The 20,185-nt window shown below is 39.4% G+C and overlaps 1 protein-coding gene across 12 annotated transcripts in view; it reads right to left on the reverse strand.

The window, feature by feature from the left end:
* Window positions 1–20,185, reverse strand: part of SIPA1L1 (signal induced proliferation associated 1 like 1) — a 370,378-nt gene that overhangs the window by 250,422 nt on the left and 99,771 nt on the right. For 2 of the 12 annotated variants that reach the window (XM_061156761.1, XM_061156763.1), the window contains exon 3: window positions 5,642–5,726. The exons of 9 other annotated variants lie outside the window; for them this stretch is intronic. The gene's annotated coding sequence lies outside the window, so the exon portion shown is untranslated. Of the gene's footprint in view, window positions 1–5,597; window positions 5,727–20,185 lie in introns of all 12 variants that reach the window. One more of the 12 variants, XM_061156762.1, reaches the window with a different exon arrangement.

A 20,185-nucleotide genomic window follows, 5' to 3' on the forward strand; every position in this document is an offset into this window, starting at 1 on the left:
ACATGTCAGGCACTGTTCTAAGCACTTTATTTCTATTAACTTATATCATCCTCCTAACAATCCTATGAGATACATGCTATTATCACAATTATTACCACTTTACTAAAGGGGAAACTAAAGTACAAAGAGGTTAAGTAACTACTTGCCCAACATCACAAAGCTGGCGAGTAGTAGAGATAAGGTCTACATCCAGACAGTCTGGTTCTAGAGTTAATGCACTAAATCTCTACACATGAAAACGCCTCTTTCAAAACACACATTGCACTTGAAAACTTATGGGCCAAGTTTTGCTTCTTCTTCAGTTTCTGTGCTGTGGCAGTCATCACATATTTTATTTTGAAAATCTGACATACTGCAAACTTCAATTACTCTTTTAAATCACAAAAAATACAAAGATTTTTATGTGCTTCTAAATAATGCACTTAGATTTGGGCCTTGCAATGCTGTTTATTCTAAGAAGTACATCTGCTCTTGGCATCAAATATAACAAAATTAGCTATTTTATGATTATACAATAAGAATGTCAAGGCCATTGTCTGATCAAACAAATAGTGAATGATTAATGCTTCTCCTTAGATTTCTTTCTAAACATAATCAATGTATAAATAGCTAAGCAAATTATTACGTGATTCAAACAACCTGCTATCTACAAAGACAAGAGAGTCCTTTACCTGTAAATGAGTCAACACACACTTGGACAAGGCAGCATCTGATGGGATACCTGTAAATATCTGCATAAATTTTGACTCAAAGAATCCCGCACCAATAGTAGTCAGTGTTGACATAAATCAGGAGAGTAAGCTGGTGATGACTGGAATGGCTGATTTCACAGGACAGTTAAGTGTTGCTTCAAACAGAAAATTTTTCAGTAGAAATTTTCTGAAATCTTGCCTATGAATTATAAGACCAAGCTAGTTTGACTTATATCCCAAATCACTAACTACTACATATATTAATAATGAATTAATAGGTCAAAAGCATTCACACAGCATAACTACAATGATCAAAATGGAGAGAATAAATATGACAGTGAAAACTGGCATCAAAATATATTGAAAGAACAAGTAACTAAGCCCATTAAATTGGGTTCCTCTGCATGATATGAAGGAGTTCATAAAAAACCAACCAGTCAATATGCTCTAGACTATAAACACCCATTTTAATCCAAAAAGTAGCAAACACTAGGCAAAACAATTACTTTTTAAGAAAAATCATTTAATTTAGTTCATCATACATACAAATCACCACTTTAGGCACCATGCTTGGGTTAAAAAAATATCATCCTGCCAAGAGGACACAATTAGAACACAGTGAATTTTATTAGCGTGGCTTTCATCATGGTTCTCTTAATGCCTGTTGTTTATCTATACAAATAAAGAGCAGCCTGGGAACTGTCCTAGTTTCTTTGGGAGCTATCAACTGAAGCTAATGTTTCCTTAATGAGAAGGCCACTCTGAAACGGTACTATGAACCTGGCCCGTTTCCTCTGCTATTCACATGGACACAAGCCCATCTGCAGCAGGGCAACATTAGCCTTGCGATGGAATCTCTGTATCCTCAAGTGATGTCTCTCAATAGTCCTCACTGTGTTCACTTGTTCAGCTAAAAGCAAAGGGGCAGCCTCCCTTCTCCCAATAAACAGGAAGTTTAAAATGAGTTTGATTGTACACACACATGCAGCAGCCCAGTAGCTGAATGGAGCTCCCTCAGGGGTAACATTAGCTTCTTCCTGTCCTGCTCATCTTTGAACAACCCCCTAGCACAGTACCTCGGACATAACAGCCAATGCATGGAGCCCCTCCTCTGCCCTCAAAGGACTCCACACACATCCCAGAACTGAGTTACCAGTATACCTATTTGTTACCTATTTGGACTCGAAACACTTGTAAGGACTTAATGAGAAGCCACCATTCAGAAAATTTACCAGAGCACCTCAATGTATTTCCCCACATATCACTCCCAAGTCTGTGGCTGTGAAAATCTTTCTTAACTTCCTTTTTAAAATGAGACTGTTTGGAGAAATACTACGCTTGCGGCATACTAACACGGCAAACACACAAAATACTGGGTAAGCCAAAAAGTTTATTCATTCAGGTTTCACTACTAAAAACCCTGAACAAACCTTTGGCCAACTCGATATATACTAACAAAACAACATCAATTCTTGGGAATCTCCTTTGGACTTAGATGCTGGTATTGATGACATTACTGAAATGTCAGAAGAAACTAAGAGGGATGACCCTGGGAGAACTGACAGCAATTTTGAGCCCCATACTGTGTCTTTGAAAGCCAATGAATTAGGCCAGGTTAAACAGTTAAACCAGTTTCACTCTTTCTTGTTGCAATATGATAAAATATCTTGACTCAACAAGCAAATCCCACTGGGCCAGCTTCATAGAAGATTTGTACATAAACACACCTCTATCTGATAAAATAACTGCATGCCAAGGTTTCAGTCTTAATCTGCATTTAACAACACTGGTTTCATTACGGGAATAAACCCAGTTACCAAAAGAACTGTTCATTTTTCCAGAACAATATTTTTTTTTAACAACAGTGGAGATGCATACACAAAATGCTGTATGTATCTCCCAAACTAGCTTCACTGTAATCATATTCAAAATATTCCAAAATTCTAACTCATGTTAACTATATATACTATATATATATATAGTATCTGGAGTGCCAAATTCTTCGTTTAAAAAATGGAGATAGTATCTTTTAAAGATTGAATGTCAATAATACAGCATGTGGACAAATTAATTCAAGATGATCAGTTTTCAGAAGAAAACATAGGAGAATATTTTCAAGATAGGACCGTAGGGAAAGGCTTTCTAAGACACTGAAAGTAATAACCATAAAAGAAAAAAATTGATAGATTTAATCATTGTACAAACTTCTGATTATGAGGTGACACTTTTTAAAAAATTGAGGAGAAATCAATGCAAAATATAAATCTAGAACAAAGAAGACTGATATCCAGGCTATATAAGGAACTCGTGAAACTCAGTAATAAAATGTTCACTGCAGTATATACACAATGGCCTGTTTTGGAGGCAACAGCTCAAGAGAGGAAGAGGAGATGCTGGTCATTTCTTTCCTGTCGAGAATTAGGGGGGATTTCCCTGGTGCTCCAGGGGTTAGGACTCTACGCTTCCAGTGCTGGGGGCACAGACTCAATCCCTGGTATGGAACTAAGATCCCACATGCCAAGTAGCCAATAAATTAATTAATTAAAAATAAGAACAGAATTAAGGGTTAAGTAGCTAGAGGAGACCAGACTGCCTAACAAACTGCTTGAGGAAAAAGACAGAAAATACAAATTAGATAAGATGACAGGGCAGTTTGAGCTATTTTAAAATAAAGCTTTCAGAATGCCAATAAGTCTTAGTTTAAAAGAAATACGGATTTGGGAGGAGGGATAAATTAAGAGTTTAGGATTAACATATACATGCCAGTGACACTATATATAAAACAGATCTACTATATAGCATAGAGAACTCTACTCAATATTCTATAACAACCTATATGGGGAAAGAATCTGCAAAGAATATATATGTGTATGTGTGTGTAACTGAATCACTTTGCTGTATGCCTCAAACTAACACAATGCTGCAGATCAACTATATGCCAATATAAAATTTTAGAAAGTTTTTAAATAAAATGCAATTATATTAAAAATCCAAAACTAAAAATTTTTTCTATATTTATTTTTATTTATTTTATTTTTGGCTGTGCCGGGTTTTTGTTGCTGCATGAAGGCTTTCTCTAGTTGCGGCAAGCAGAGGCCACTCTTCATTGCAGCGCATGAGCCACTGATGTGGCTTCTCTTGTGGATCATGGGCTCCAGGCATGCGGGCTTCCATAGCTGCAAGCCCGGGGGCTGAGGAGTTGCAGCTTGTGGGCTCCACAGCACAAGGGCCTAGCACGTGGGATCTGCCTAGACCAGGGCTCGAACCCATGTCCCCTGCATTGGCAGCGGGATTCTCAACCACTAGACTACGAGGGAAGCACAAAACAATTTTTTAAACAAAAGAAATATGGTTTTTGAAAAGCGGCAGCTTTGTACTATTAAGTTGGTTTCAAAAAGCTTCTACCCAAATTTAATGCTCAAAGTGTAATTCTTACTTGGGTTTATCCAATTCTCCAGATCAAGAAAAAGATATTTGCGTGGAAAATACATTTCAGTTAAAAACCTGGATTTGTATCATATCGCTTTGTAAACATTTGCCTTGTCTAAAAATAAACTTTAATTCTTCTGCAATACACCAAGAAAATAAGGACACAGAGTGATCTAAATGGCACAGAGTTGCCAATAATTATTAAAGCTTTTCAGCCATAATTTCTGAGCTGTGATTTTACACAATTATACATTTGGTTCTGTCTAGACATGTCATTCAGTTGGATTCGTAAAGCACACCACCCAACCCCACAAGTGCTGGCAGACCAACATATAATAAAGTTATACACTGTAGTATTACAGGACATGAAATTGATAGTTTTGTTTTTAAGATGGAGATGTTAACTACTTATAACAATAAGATTTTTTTTGACATTTACTGCAAGTTTTTCAGGTGCAAAACTAAATGACAGATCAGTTAATGTGCTCTCACACTTTCTCATTCATTTATTCTTCTCTCTGCTATCTGACCTCAAGTATAAACGGGTTGTTTTGTTGCTATCTCTACCCTGCACCCTTGCAGTTACACCACAAGACAACTTGAGATGCTGTTCTGCACAAATCAGTAGGAGAAATATCTAAACACCAGAGTTCTGTCTTAGAGGACTGTTAGAATCTGTTTAGACTGAACCGCCAATCTGAAAACAAAGTAAGTTTTTCCTTTTAGCTGTCAAAATGAAAACAATTTCTAAGTATCATTAAAACAATAGTAAATGAAAGAGTTTTGATAATTGCAAAGACATCAAACCAACAAAAACTGCTACTTTATAAAGGACTCCTGACAACCAAAAGCATGTTGTTTTAAGCTAAAATAAGAATGCATTCTACCACCACAATATGTGAGGAAAGAGTCATAAACACTTAGAGAAAACAGGGAAGAACAATTCAACACAGTGGCTCAGACACTAAAGACAGACCGATTTGGGTTCATCCCAGCTCAGCCACATTCAAGTTATGTGACTTATAGAAATCATTTAGTCCTTAGTAACATGAGGATATCTGTCAACATCTCATAGGATGAATATGAGGATTAAAAGGAACAATGAAAAGGAAAATCTTTAGCAAAGTTCTGAGTACACATTAAATACTCTAATGGTAACTATTATTATTACAATTAATTTAAAATTTCTTCAATAAAGATTTAAAATTACTAAAAGCTGTAATGTAAAACCATCAGATTTAATCAAAAAAAGTACCAATTAAAGGTTTCTAGTTTAGGAATTTATCTCATGATCCCAAGAACTTTGTGGAAACCAAGAGAACTTTAAATTTTTAACTAGAAATATAGGCTGTGGGAATAGGCCCTTCTTTTTCCTGGTTCAAATAATTTGAGAAAAGGAATGGGCGGGGAGACAAAAACAATCATTCACCATCAACCACTGTAAGCAATCATTCACATAAACAATGGCACACATACAATCATAGCTAAAGATTTCCACGTAACGTCACAAATCTGCATACTCAGTTCCTCTTGGCTTTAAATCAACTTGTTGCAGTCACTCCACAATGATTTTCTGGGGCAGGTTGTAACTAACCAAACAAGTACCTGTGCATAACAAAAATAAGAATTTAGTAAAAAGGCACAATATTATATTTTATACAGCATTTCAAACATATTTCATAAAGTTCATTTGTGCATTCACTCATGAAGGACCTGCCTACTTACTGCTCCCTACCAAACTCAGTCAAATATTAACACAGTAATTAGATTAACCTTGCAAGGAGGAGAGCATCCTTGAAAAGTGTGAAAATGTGGCTTAGGTGTCCTGTCTCACACAGCATAAACTTCTGAAAAAACGTGAAAAGTGTTAGTTGCTCAGTGGTGTTCAACTCTTTCAAACCCTTGTGACCCCATAGTCCTCCAGGCTCTTCTGTCCACGGGATTTCCCATGCAAGAATACCAGAGTGGGCTGCCATTTCCTCCTCCAGGGGATCGTTCCCCAGAGCCGAGTCTCTTGCCCTGGCAGACAGATTCTTTACCACTGAGCCCCTGGGAACACAGTAGTAGACGAGCCCAGAGCTAAAAGGGGCTTTGCCTGATCTTCACCCCATACACTGTGGCTTTACAGCACATACCATTTTATTGCTGATACGTAAGTTTCTGTCTAAATTTCATTTACAGTATTCATTTGACCAGCACATTCATTCAGAGTTATAAAAAAGATAAAGTCTATAGTGGTTTTACCCCAACCAGATATCAATTTCTAAGTAACCATATTTTATCCAGCCTTTGAGGACACTTCCAAGACCACCTTCTCCATAGAGCACTGCTTGATAGGCTTGAGCTAAAAGCTATGTCCTGTTACCATGAATTCCTATAGCACTTTGCCTGAATTTACCTCTCCCCGGTTATCCTCCTAAACATCTTAGATCATAATAATTCAGGTCCCTTGAGACCAAGTTCATATACGACTTACCTAGGACAAAACCCTACAGGAGCTGCAGGGCTCAAAATAAATAGCAATAAATGCATTCTTTTTTAAGACTGACATTCAGCCATAAATTTCTCTAACTTCATCACTGCTACTGGTGGTGTTACATTTACTGGTATATGCATCTTTAATCAAGAGGGATGCCTGGAAACCTTTACACAATAGTATAAGGAAAGGATAAGTGAAGCTAGAACAGATCTCTCCATAAAATACCCTACTTAGCCTTCATCTGAGATCCAACCACTACCACTCCCTTTTTATAGATTACTGGTATCCCAGGACATCTACAGAGTTGACAGAGAGTTGTTGAGTTTAAACCAAAGGTCCTAAATACTAAAAGTTTCCATCAGTATAATCATAAAAATCAGAGTTAAGGGAATTTCCACTTACCTTTACTCATTATATAGCCTCCATTAAACTTTTTCAACCTCAACTTGCTCATACATAAAATGGGTACAACATTACCTCACAGTACTGATAGGATTAAATGTGAAAACCTGTATGACAATGCCTGGTCCCAAGCCCAGTACAAAGGATTTGCTCAGTCTCCATAGTCCAAAAGGGCAGATGGAAGTTCTACCACAAAGCCTCTTTGTTCTAAGACCAACAATCTGATGGATCTCTCAGTTTCATTTCATGATCAGAGAAAATATTAAAAGTTAGGAACTGGACTCCAGGATTACAATTCTCCTAAAAATATTCTATGTAGGAATTAGACTCAGACTTCAGTCTCAGATGCCTCTCCATCTTTACCAAGTTTACTTTAAATTTTCTACTGTAGAGTGAGACTGTTTTCAAAGTTACTGAGAAAAAAGGAGGAGATGAGTCATTCTTGATATACTGGTCTAAAGAAAACCACTGCACTAAAGCTGGGAAGTTTTTCCTTTAAATTTCTTACACTGAACTCTTTGACCAACATTTTAATCAATCACACGGCAAAAAGAATAGGTAACTTGAAATATTTCACAATTTCAAACATTCACTTAATACAGAATAGAAAGTCACATTAAACTGATCATCAAGCAGGAAAATCTTGATGGACAGGATCAGGACAAGTTGTACTTATTAGTAGTGACTGCTCCACTTAAATGACAGAAGATTCAGGGTTCAGTCTGGTGATTTGAGAACTTGGAACTTGGAACACAACACATCCTCCACACCAGAAGATTAACAGTTTCTGTTAATACGGACATGATGTTGAACTAGTATAAGATCTAATAGCGAACAAAAAATTTCCTCAGAAGGGAGGGTCTTCAGGTCAAAGTGCCAACTCTCGCTAGTCATCAGGAGAATGCAATCTAAATAGCAATGAATCCCACTCTGTACCCACTAGAATGGCTAAAACTAAACACTAGAAACTAATCTTGACGAAGACGTGGAGCCACTGGAACTCTCAAACACTATTAGTGACAGTGAACTTCAGTAAAAGGTTCTGTATTACCTACCAAAGCTGAACAAACACATATCCAACCTCAGAAATCCCAGTCCGAGGTAGAGACACCCAAGAAAAATGTACACACATGTGCCCAAAAAAAAATACACAGAGTTTTCTACAAAGTCCCAAGTCAGAGAAAACTAATCTATGGTGATGTAAGTTAGCATAATGCTTACCTCTGGTGAACTGGTGGATGAGGAATGGTAGTGAAATGGGAGAAAATATGAATGAGTTTATGGAATGTTGGTAATATTCTCATTTTTAATTTAGGTGATATTTACACATGTGTATTGTTTACAAAAATTTATCAAAGATGAAAACTTACAATCTGTGTGCTTTTCTATATTGTTACACCTTATTTTTTTTTTTTATTTATAGGAAAAACATCAAGGTAATTATAAGTGCATATGCCTATTTATGTAACTATAAAAAAACACAAATATATTTGAGAGAATAAAGTGGTTTTTCTTCATAGAGCTGGCACTGTATACAATTCCTAACAGGCATTTTCCCCTTATAATACCATCTTTTCCCCTTACTATACTGTAACTATTTTCTTTTCTCTCAAATATTTAGAATGAAAACTTTATGGCTGCATTATTGGATGTAGTATTGGATATAACTATAAATCATTCATATTATTTTCAAATTTCTGTCTTCATAAGTAATGTTGCAATGAGTAAACACCATGTTTCAGACACGTTTGCACATGTCTGTATTTTATTAAAACATTCCTAGAAATAAATTCCCAGGGCCAAAGCATACACTTAACAATGCTAAAAGTGTACAACTCTGGAAATTTTTTATCAACATTGCTTAAGCAATCTTAGTAATCATTAGCTAGATGAACACTTAACTACATGGAAAACTTAGCTACCCAGAATAAATAATTTCTCTGAAGTTTTGCTTAATTAATAGACTCCTCTTCTTACAAAGATTGCTGAGATTTTGTATAAATGGGTTCAGAGTCTTATAGAAAACACTCTACAGCTAGAAATGGGCACCCTGAGAAATAAATTACACCTGACATCAGTGTAGGAATGATAAAAAATCAATCATGACTCAAAACAAAAATATAACAGAATATAAAGTCAAATAAAAATGTTTATATGTACATGTATTTTTATATGTGAACAGAAAATATACATAAGGCTATTTAACAAAATGGTAAAATACATTGCTGGGTTTAGGATTTGGGTAATTTTTACTTTATCTTTTTAGTTTTGTTGCTTACATTATTTACAATAAACATATATTCTTTTAAGATTAAAAAGTTAACTAGAAGATATGAAAGTCTCCTGTTAAAAAATAGGATAATAGATACTTTCTTCCCTGTTCACAAAACAAATTAAATTGATGAGCTTTTTCTCCCAAGTATTTTTCATCAATCTTCTAGCAACTGCCACAGGGTTTCTCTTAGCAAATACCAATAGAGCACATACAGCAGAACAAATGAGGAAAGAACAGTAGCAGGAAACTGGCACCCCCAACAAATCGTGCTTATCTGAGACAGCTCCCCACCCCACCTTCATACCAGAGTCAGTGGTTGTGACCCTACATCCCAGGGGCTATCATTTTCTGCTAGTTAAGCTATTCTTAGTTCCTAAGATAGAATTAAGGATATTGATATTTTATGGCTGCCTATTAAAATCACCACAACCTCCAGGTGCCCTGTATCTGAGCAAAAGACTTCCCACTGCCAGAACTGAAGCCTCAGGTCTCACCTTAGCTATGTCCTAGAGACCTGCAAGAATTGACTCAGCTCCCTAGGGACAAGGGAGTAAGTTACTCACCAGGTGGAGTTCCATCCATTATCTCGATCACCTTTCCCAAGAGAATTAACATCACTTCATTTGATGGGACAGAAAAAAAGCCAAATGGAGCTTACTCTCCCAGCCAATCACATCCATACTGAGCTACAGTAATCAAACAGAATTAGAATTTTAAATTTCCCTATCCCTTCCTTCCAGGTAAAGCCTTGTTTATTAATGGTAATTAAAAATACAGCCATGGCAAACCAAAGATCAAACCCTTAGGATCAAAATAGCAGCAGCTTTTCTGGCATCCCTTGGACCTCCACCTCCATGAAGGTCGCCCACAGTCTTGAATCAATCAGGGACTTCCCACCTTGGAAGAAAAGGACTGACTCCAAGAGTAAATATCCCACTGATGCTAATGGCCTTATTCTCCCAGCCTAACTTCAAACAAGAGAAAACTAAGAGAGTACACAGCTACATTTATACTGTTGTCACTTTTTTTTTTTTTAAATTGGGTTTGAAATGCAGGCAAGTATAAAGAGTCTCTGGGCTACAGTTCAAGGGAAACAGAACATCCTAATACAAGAACATTTTCAGCTTTCTCAAATTCCACTTCAGCCAAGTTCAGAAAGTTCTCTGTTTCGTCTAGAAAGTTCATGTTCTTCCTGCTGTAAATGTCAGGATCTTCAGAATACAGAATTCCAGTGGCTAGAGTAACACAAAGGCCATTTTTATTGTGTCAAGGTCTCAGAACACAGCCAGTCTTGTGGGGCTGAATACATCTCCAACCTAAGCGCAACTGATACCAAATGCTAAAACCCAGAATATAGTCAGACACACATTTAATAGATTACTCAGCAGTAATAGTATCACAGCACACGCACTGCCCTCAATGAGCTCAATGACTAATGAAGACAACGATGCATATGCAGGAGTGACAACTGAGTACACACAGTAATCATCATAACTACTATCATTTATTGAGAGCTTAGTACCTGCTTAGAACTGTACATACTTAAGATCTTCAGTTACCCCACAAAGTAAAGAAAATGTTACAACTTACTTCTCAGTTCCATCATCCCTAAAAAGAGAGTAATACCTACTCTACAGGATCGAAGTGAAGGTCAACACACTCGAAGCACTTAGAACACTGGTTGCCATGTGGCAATGGATCAATAAACGTCAGCTCTTACACTATTATAATCGTTGATGTGGTTGTTGTCATTATCACTGGAAAAACAACCAGGAAAATAAAAATAAAACAAAGGGAAGAGTACTTAAAGTAACAAGAATGGCAGCCACCATATAACAGCCAAAGGGCTTCAGACAAGCTCCTTCAGCCGCCTGAAAAATGGGATGAGGTCATCTGTTCCACCCTCCTCCTCCTAAGGCTCTCCTGGAGGCCACAAAAAAGAATCTTTAGCCACAGAACATAGAACTAATACCATATACCGTCATTGACCAGAGGGCCTCCACAAACACTGGAAAACAATGAACTTTTGCAGTGAGCTGTAAACACATTAAATTATTATCCTAACAACAACAAAAAAATCAAAAGTATAGTTTTTTTTTTTTTTTTAAATCCCACAACAGCTGGATAAAAAGTAAAAAGCACAGTAACTCTCCACTACCCAGTAACACCAAATACCATACCTGGAGCCTTAGACTGGCAGAATCATCAGAACTTTGAGGGAAGTATCTAACATTCTGAAGGCAATCTTGAAGTGCTTTTTAAAAAAAACAAAAACCCGACTGCATCAAGGCACCACAGGCTCGTTTTAGGTATAAGAAGCAAACAGAGTACAGTAGATTTAAACTGCATTTTATTTCAACTATGAACACTGAAATAAAGCAATTTTCAAGCATTGCATGCATGCTTAGTCATTCAGTCATGTCTGACTCTTTGCAATCCCACTGACTACAGCCCTCCAGGCTCCTCAGTCCATGGACTTTTCCAGGCAAGAATACTGGAGTGGGTTGCCATTTCCTTCTCTGGGGGATCTTCCCAACCCAGGGATCAAACCCTCGTCTCCTGCGTCTCCTCGAACTGGAAGGCGGGTTCCTTACCACTGAGTCATCTGATTACTCTTCGTATTATCATGTCCTATGAAGTTTCCTTTCACCTACATGCTAACATAAAAGTTAACAGAAGGTAAAGTTTTCAATTCAGGCTTCTGCAACTTTAAACACACAAACACAAAAGCTTCTGGGACTATTTTCACCTTGTGGTCAGTGTTGGGAGAGCACTGATACCAAACAGACATCTTCCGTCCTCTGAAGTTTTCTGAATATATGCCATCCCTCTTTATCCGCATGATCAACTCAGTAACAGGCAATGTACTTTCTCATATGGCCTGCATATTTTAATTATTTTAATTAAGAAAATATTAACATTACAAATATAAATGAGGGTTTCTTTTTTGTCCCTTTTTATTTTCCAAATGAGCTAAAATTAGCATCTATTTCCTACGTAGTCAGCAAAAAGGACTCCTTTTTAAAATAAAAAGGCATGAAAACCTATTTGATTGTAACTGAAAATTCTGTTATGTTTACCTAATATCTGTAGGATTTATTTTGTTTGATACAACAACTACAATAACCAGGAAGGAAAATGTATTTGCAATAGCAATCCAGGTAAGAAATATTTGTCATCTAACTGTTAATGGAACAGATCCTTTGGTTCCAGTCCCTAGTGGATTTTCCTTCTAACTTTGGAAAAAGGAAAACCTGTCAATGAAGCAAGTAGGTTATGCGTTGTCTTCCACTGGCTGCAAAAACAAGCAAGTTCTCTCTCCCCAGATAGAGTAAAAGCTTGTATTTTAAAGTTCGCATCATAAATTATGTTACACTTAAACTTGGCATCTGCTAGCTTTTGCTCAGCCTTATAACCCTGGGCATCTACAGGTGTTGGCTGGGGTGGTGATGCTATTATGGGCACAGAATAAGGGCCCGTAGCACCGCAACCCATTATGTAGTGGTGAGGACCACATCATCAGTTCTTTAAAATTTCCCAAAGTGTCCAGTATTATTCAAGATTCCCTTATGAGATACAAACACTGCAACTTGACGGCATGTTGGGGTAAAGCCTAAAGCAGCAGTCCCCAGCCTCCAGGATCTAATTAATGCCTGATGATCTAAGATGGACCTGATAAATAAAGGTACTGTGCTTGAATAATCTCAAAACCATCCCTCTGACTCTGGTCCAAGGAAAAACTGTCTTCCACAAAACTGGTCCCTGATGCCAAAAAGGTTGGGGACCACTGCTCTAAAGACAGCAACCCTGTTCTCTCAGAGCAAAGAGAGGGGTAAACAGCACACACGCCCTGGGCTTGGCTCACCGGGGCCTCACGTCAACACCATTCTCCAGGAACCAAAGGAAAAGAGGTCACTCTGGTCTCTCACAGTTCTGCTAAGTATTGTACACAAACTATTTGCAAGTAAATAAATAAAGCAACACATCTCCTGATCTTTCAGGATGAGCAAAAGAAATACTAACCTGGGAAATGTCAGTGGGAACCAGTCTCAGGCATTGAAAAAGTCTGATGCATATCCACTCCCTGTCCCAAGAATTGTGAATCAGGAGAGTCTGGGAATTTTTTTAACTTCGATCTTCTGAAGTTGCTCTGATTTCAGGGCAAACTCCCACCACCCCAAGGAAAAGTACTGAATGGCATACTTGCATTTTTTTCCCGAATGAATGCTAATTTGATTGGGAATTTTATACTAGTCCCACTGAAGTGAATGAAGTCATTCTTTGCGTCCACAGGGAGACAGGAAGCTCTGTAGCTCTACTCTACACTATTTGTGAACGCTCTGGGCACCTAAGAGGTATTACTTTCCGGGACATGAATTGCCTGGCTCTGTCCCTAGTGCACCTGCTAAGTATACACAGAAACTAGACCCCTTGGTTCTGAGTATCTGAATGCAAAAAAAATGAAACGTTCTAACACCACCGACATCTAAAATGTCTTTCTGTTGTGTTTTAACGACTATAGCAGGATTGCCAGGACAGAAACTGATAACCAAAGAAACACGATTCCAAGATTGTCTGGATTTCACGGTACTTATCTCCTATGGGTCCAAGAGACAGAAACTGTAACTCTAGGCTCTTCTTCCCCTTCCTCCTGCCAGCACTTCAGCAGGTGCCAAAAGAAGGACGGATTCCATAGAGCTCATGGAGGAGGGGGTCCCTGTACAGTTCCTTTTTTTTTTTTTAATTTACTTGGCTGCGCCGGGTCTTATTTGCAGCATGTGGGACCTAGTTCCCTGACCAAGGATGGAACTCAAGGGCCCCTGCATGGGGAGCATAGCATCTTGGCCAGCAGACCACCAGGGAAGTGGTGGCCTTGTCCCCTGTGGAAGTTCTTTTCAGCATCAGGAGGATGACAGTGGGTCTCCGGTGGGAGAGGGGGGCACCAGTGTATGGGCAACTACGGCTACAGACATCTGTAAACACCATGGAAGATTCTGAGTTTACTTTGGTATTAAAAGTCTGAATTCTACTTAACAGAAATTATTCTGCTTAAGCTGCTTAGCATAACAAGACTGTAACCATCAAGAGAAACTGTTTAGTCATGACAGAGAATGTGCATAAAGGAATTCTGCAAGTGTATTTGCTGGCTTTCCAGCAAATGTTCTGGATGTTCTGCTGCATACATCATCTCAAGTACATGAGATGTCTGCAACGTCCTCTGCTTCAATTTGACAAGGGGCTTCCATGTAAAAGCCAATTTCATGTTTACCCAACAAAAGCCCATCAGGAGGACTATAAGGAATGAGTATCAAAAAGCAAAATTCTTCATCAATAATTAAATTTAGTCAGATTCAAGACCAATGTATTGATTAGCCTAAAAATTCTTCCCTTACGAAAAATACTAAAAACAGACAGAACCCACAATACGACTAAGGTCTTATGTACAATACATCAATTAAAACCCTTCATGTGCCACAACCAACTCTTAGGTGCCCAGAGCGTTCACAAAGTGTGGCGTTACAGTGCTTCCCACCTCTCTATGGACACAAAGGATTATAATTATAAAATTAAAATTATAAAATGGAATTATGAAAGGCTAAAGGTTTTCAGAGGCAGATGACACTGTGACAGTATAAAAATAAAATCTCAGGACTCTTTGAACTCCAGAGCTGTAAGCACAAAATTTATCTCCCTACCTGCTGCTATAAACTGGCTCCCAGATGAATCATGTCCAGAAGTTTCCCAAGAATACTGCAATAATCACCTCAATGTGCAACATGCCATATTACAATGCTACATTATCTTGAAGAAAATGTCAAAGTCAGAAGCAGGCTCTCTTAGGATGACCAAATCCCCAAGTAAATACATTTCCCTCTTACTGTGTTACCATCACTCTATCAGAAAATCAAATCATAGTTAATACTTGTACATATTTACTTCAAATTTCTCATTATTAAATGTTAACAAAATAGCACTTTTTCATAAATAATTACTAGAATTACAAAAATAAACTTCAAGTTGCTAGGGGAAAAAAAAATCCCATTACTGTTCTATGCTCTGGCAAACCTTCTTGCATTTCCATCTCTACTCTGGGCTTTGAGTCAAGTAAATGAAATCTTGGCTAGAAAGGAGATATCTTTATTTAGGGTAGTGACCCTTTCTAAAGAGAATGGAAGTGAATGCCAATACTAAATGCTCTATGTTGTTCAATTTAACCGAAAAGATTTTCTATTTTTAGTAACTTTGATTCTATTTGGTTATTTTATCTAAAAAGAAGTTTAAAGTGTTACTCACATTTTGAAGCAACATATCAAAAGAGTATTTAAAAATCTGTATCACTAGCAAAACCCACAGAACCCAAGAGCAGAGTCTTAATTAAAAACTTAAGCAGTTTTCCCATCAACTACAATGACTCCACTGGCACAACTGCCCAAGATTCATCCAACATTCATTCAACAGGCATTGATTTAGGACTTACTGCATCCCACAGACCATCATCTACTCAGCCATGGAGAGACAATGATGAACAAAACATGTACCTGACTGGAGAAATCTCAGGGACTGCACCCTCCTGTGCCACCCCCCTCCCCAGACGCAATGAAAAACTGTGCTTCACAATCAGTCCTAGCTTATTTAAACAAATTTTCTCCTTGCACTAATGCTAATAAATCAGGAAATGTTTACGAATAAGTATAAAAGTATAACCCTTTCCAAACGGCAGTATAATGGCTCTATCTTTATAAATAATCTAGCCAGCTAAAGATTTAACCAGAGGCCTTTGGGAACTTCTGGGCAGTAAGACAAGCACAGTGGCCCCCAGAGATCTGGCTGGAACGGACTCTTCTGGGACTAGAAAAGCCAACCCAGAGAAGGCCATACAGGGGTCTCATTTGAATGCTTTGGCCAGAGTTAGGCCCCATGGGAAAGACTCCCTGTACAAGACTTTGGATCTGAAACAGACCCATAAATAACCTTCATCTGCAGCAGACTTGGTTTCTGTGTATATAAAGTCAGTCACAGAAACACCATTATTTCAAATCGATCTCTGACAATAACACATTACCGGTCATCTCATAGCCATGAGACCACCAAGCTGACAAGATTTTGAAAATTTATACAATCAGAACTAGAGTTAAAAAAAAATACAACCGGGTTTTACAATCTTTCCTAGATGCATGCTAAGTCGCTTCCCAATCCAGGGACTGAACTCGCGTCTCTTATTTCTCCTGCATTGGCAGACGGGTTCTTTACCACTAGCGGTCACCTGGCAAGCCCTCTTTCCTAGATGTGCTGTGCTGTGCTTAGGCGCTCAGTCATGACTGACTCTTTGCGACCCCACGGACTGTAGCCCACCAGGCTCCTCTGTTCTTGGGGATTCTCCAGGCAAGAATACTGGAGTGGGTTGCCATGCCCTCCTCCAGGGGATCTTCCCAACCCGGGGACTGAACCCAGGCCTCCTGCATTGCAGGCAGATTCTTTACCATCTGAGCCGCCAGGGGAACCCAAGGATACTGGAGTGGGTAGCCTATCACTTCTCCAGGGGATCTTCCCAACCCTGCATTGCAGGCAGATTACCAGCTGAACCGCCAAGGAAGCCCGCTTTCCTAGACAGTAAATCTTACATTCTTTTCCTACTGAATTTTAACTTCCCCTAGATCTATCTTTAAAGAATTTAAAAGGTATTCAATTTTATTCAAAGATATAACTAAAAATAAAATTCAAATTCACTGTGAAAAAAAAATCATATTCTTCACCTCTGGGGCAGCCATCTTCACCCACCCCAAATCCATCAATGGTTTCTCAGTATCTTATGTAAAAAGGGTCCAAATTCTTTATCTAGGTATACCAAGTCCTAGACAAGTCAGTTCCAAGCTAATTTTCCAACTCATTTCCCTCTATACCTCTTCACCCAGCCATTACTCCAGGCAAACTAAACTACTCTCTTACCAAACACACTCTTCACTTTACTGTTTTCCATGCCTTTTCTCATATCTTCCATCTGCATTAAATGTCCACTGACACTTGTTTTATTTTGGGGGGGCTGCAAAATCACTGCAGATGGTGACTGCAGCCATGAAATTAAAACACGCTTGCTCCTTGGAAGAAAAGCTATGACCCACCTAGACAGCATATTAAAAAGCAGAGACATTACTTTGCCAACAAAGGTCCGTCTAGTCAAAGCTATTGTTTTTCACATCAGGTATGGATGTGATAGTTGGACTATAAAGAAAGCTGAGCACCAAAGAATTGATGCTTTTGAACTGTGGTATTGGAGAAGACTCTTGAGAGTCCCTTGGACAGCAAGGAGATCAAACCAGTCCATCCTAAAGGAAATCCGTCCTGAATATTCATTGGAATGACTGATGCTAAAGCTGAAGCTTCAACACTTTGGCCACCTGATGCTAAGCACTGACTCACTGGAAAAGACCCTGATGCTGGGAAAGATTGAAGGTGGGAGGAGAAGGGGATGATAGAGGATGAGATAGTTGGATGGCATCACCGACTCGATGGACATGGATTTGAGCAATCTCAGGGAGTTGGTGATGGACAGGGAAGCCTGGTGTGCTGCAGTCCATGGGGTCGCAAAGAGTCGGACACGACTGAGCGACTGAACTGAACTGACACTTGTTTATAATGACAAACTTCATCCACGCTACCACGCCTAGTTCAAGTGTGATCTCTTTTGAGCCTCTGTTAGTGCCCATCTGCTGAATGTCCACAGGGTGGGCTCCTTAGGTGCACAGATTTTTGCTCTGGGAACAAATATCATTGAAATCTCAACTCTGTGCCTTTCTTGGACACAGGCTGGGCAAGATGGAGTGAGTGGGCCTGGAGCGGCAGGAGGCCTAGGCCTCTATGGACCCAGTCCCCAAACTGCTTACCACCACCCGCACCCATGAAGCAGTCAGTGGCTGCCCAAACAAATTGGCAAACATTTAGCGACTCAAAAGCATTCAAGTTCATTATCTCACTGTTCCGTGGTCACAGGCCAAGCAGGCCTGGCTGGTTGCCCTGCTCTGGGCCCCCCAAGGCCGAAATAAAGGTGTTGGCCTGTGTTCCAACCTGGAAGCGTTGGGGAGAGTCTGCCCATGTGGTCACTCTTTTCTGGTCAGCTGAGTCCGGTTCCACTCGACTATAGGACGGAGGACCCTGTTTCCTTGCCGGCCGTCGGCTCCTGGAGGCCTGGCACATTCCCCGACTCCTGGCCTTCAAGCCACAACAGCAGCTCAGACGCCTTGCCTGCCTTTTCTTTAGCCAACTCTCTCTGACTTCAGTGGAACCACCTCTCTGCTTTTAAAGGCTCATGGGATTAGACTGGACCCACCTGACTCAGGATCATCTCCCACCTCAAGATCTTTGATCACATCCTCAAAGTTCCTTTCGCCAAATAAGCTAATATATTAACATGCTCCAGGGATTCATCTAATGGTTTTATCCGTTGACAGTCTCTGCTTAAACCATCTACTGCATCAGAGGTTACAAAATGGCAGATGTTTAAGTCGTCGTCCTTTTAACATTATTAAGTAGAATTTTTCTGTTAAAAATTTTATCAATCATTGCCATCTGCTTATCCTGAAATAAAGTCTGTACAAGACCAAAAAAAAAAAAAAAGAAATCTCAATTCTGTCACGTACAAGTCAGGCCTCGAGCAAGGTTACCTGCCTCACTAACCTCACTCTGAACAACACAGGGGCCCTAAAGCTACTTTGCAATGTTTGGGGTTCTAATCAACATTCACTGATGTGCATTCCAATCTCTGTGCTAACAAATGGGGATGTCCTGACCTTAGGAAAAGAACTGACATGCCGTGAGCCTTGGCTTTCTCACTGGTCAACGGGGAGGAGCTGCACCAACTTCACAGCAGAACAACACAAATACAGGAGTCGCTGCAGAACCCTGGCTCCTGGGCCCCGGGCCCTTCAGCCCCCTTCAGCCCCCATGTCCCTTCCATGGGATTAGTGACCCTTCCTCTCTCTAGGCTCCACCACACCTGTGCTCCCCTCTGTCACTACTGGCTGTCTCCGCCATCGGACGCTCCCCCCTCCCACGACAGCTTTATGGCCTGAGCCTAGACTCCCTAGCATTTTTAATACAAAGTGTTTCATCAGTATAAATCACAGCACACAAATAAAATCAAAGCACTGGGAGATTCCAAAGCTGAAAAACAAAGGAAAACACCTGTTGAAATGCTGCTTGTTCTTTAAGCTCCAGTTCACATCATAATAGCTGGGACTTCCCAAAATCCTGGCAGTGGAATATAGCCCCGGCCCTCAACTGTGACCTCCTCTATGATGGTTTCTGCACCTTCCCCAAAAAAGGTGCTTAACTCTGGAAGCATCCTCACTCATCACCAATTCACCTCTCATACACAACTCCCCACACCCTTCCCTTCCCTGGACTTTATTTTTCCCATCATCTTACCTCCCTGATCAGGAGCTTGAGGAGGGCAAGGCCTGTGTGTGACTGGTCTTTCTTTCCAGTTCTTCCTCCCCACCAAAGAACATGAATTGAATGAACTAAAAGGAGTGTCAAAGCCTAGAAATATATCATCCAAATCACAAGGTAATTCAAGTGATTCCTCCCCTCCAAGACCCCAAAGTCAAGGTCTGGAGAGATCTAGACCTCCTTCTTACCTTTCAGGAAGGAAGTCAGCAACATCTCTTAAAATCAGAAGAAAACATGCTCCCTGGATATGGTTTTCATTAGCAGTAAAAGAATCAGAAACAATAGAAAACAGTGAACTGAAACCAAAAATGTCAAGGGGAAAAATACTGTCCTTTCGAACTTTATAATGTTCACAATCCTTTAACATTCTTCTCTCCTCAAGCCAAATGCTTTTCTTAGAAAAATAAATCAATGCTTTACATTCCATATTCATGAGGAGTTATAAAAACAAGCTGGCATACA

This window comes from Dama dama, chromosome 12 (genome assembly GCF_033118175.1).
Source record: "Dama dama isolate Ldn47 chromosome 12, ASM3311817v1, whole genome shotgun sequence".
In the NCBI taxonomy this organism is placed as follows: Eukaryota; Metazoa; Chordata; class Mammalia; order Artiodactyla; family Cervidae; genus Dama; species Dama dama.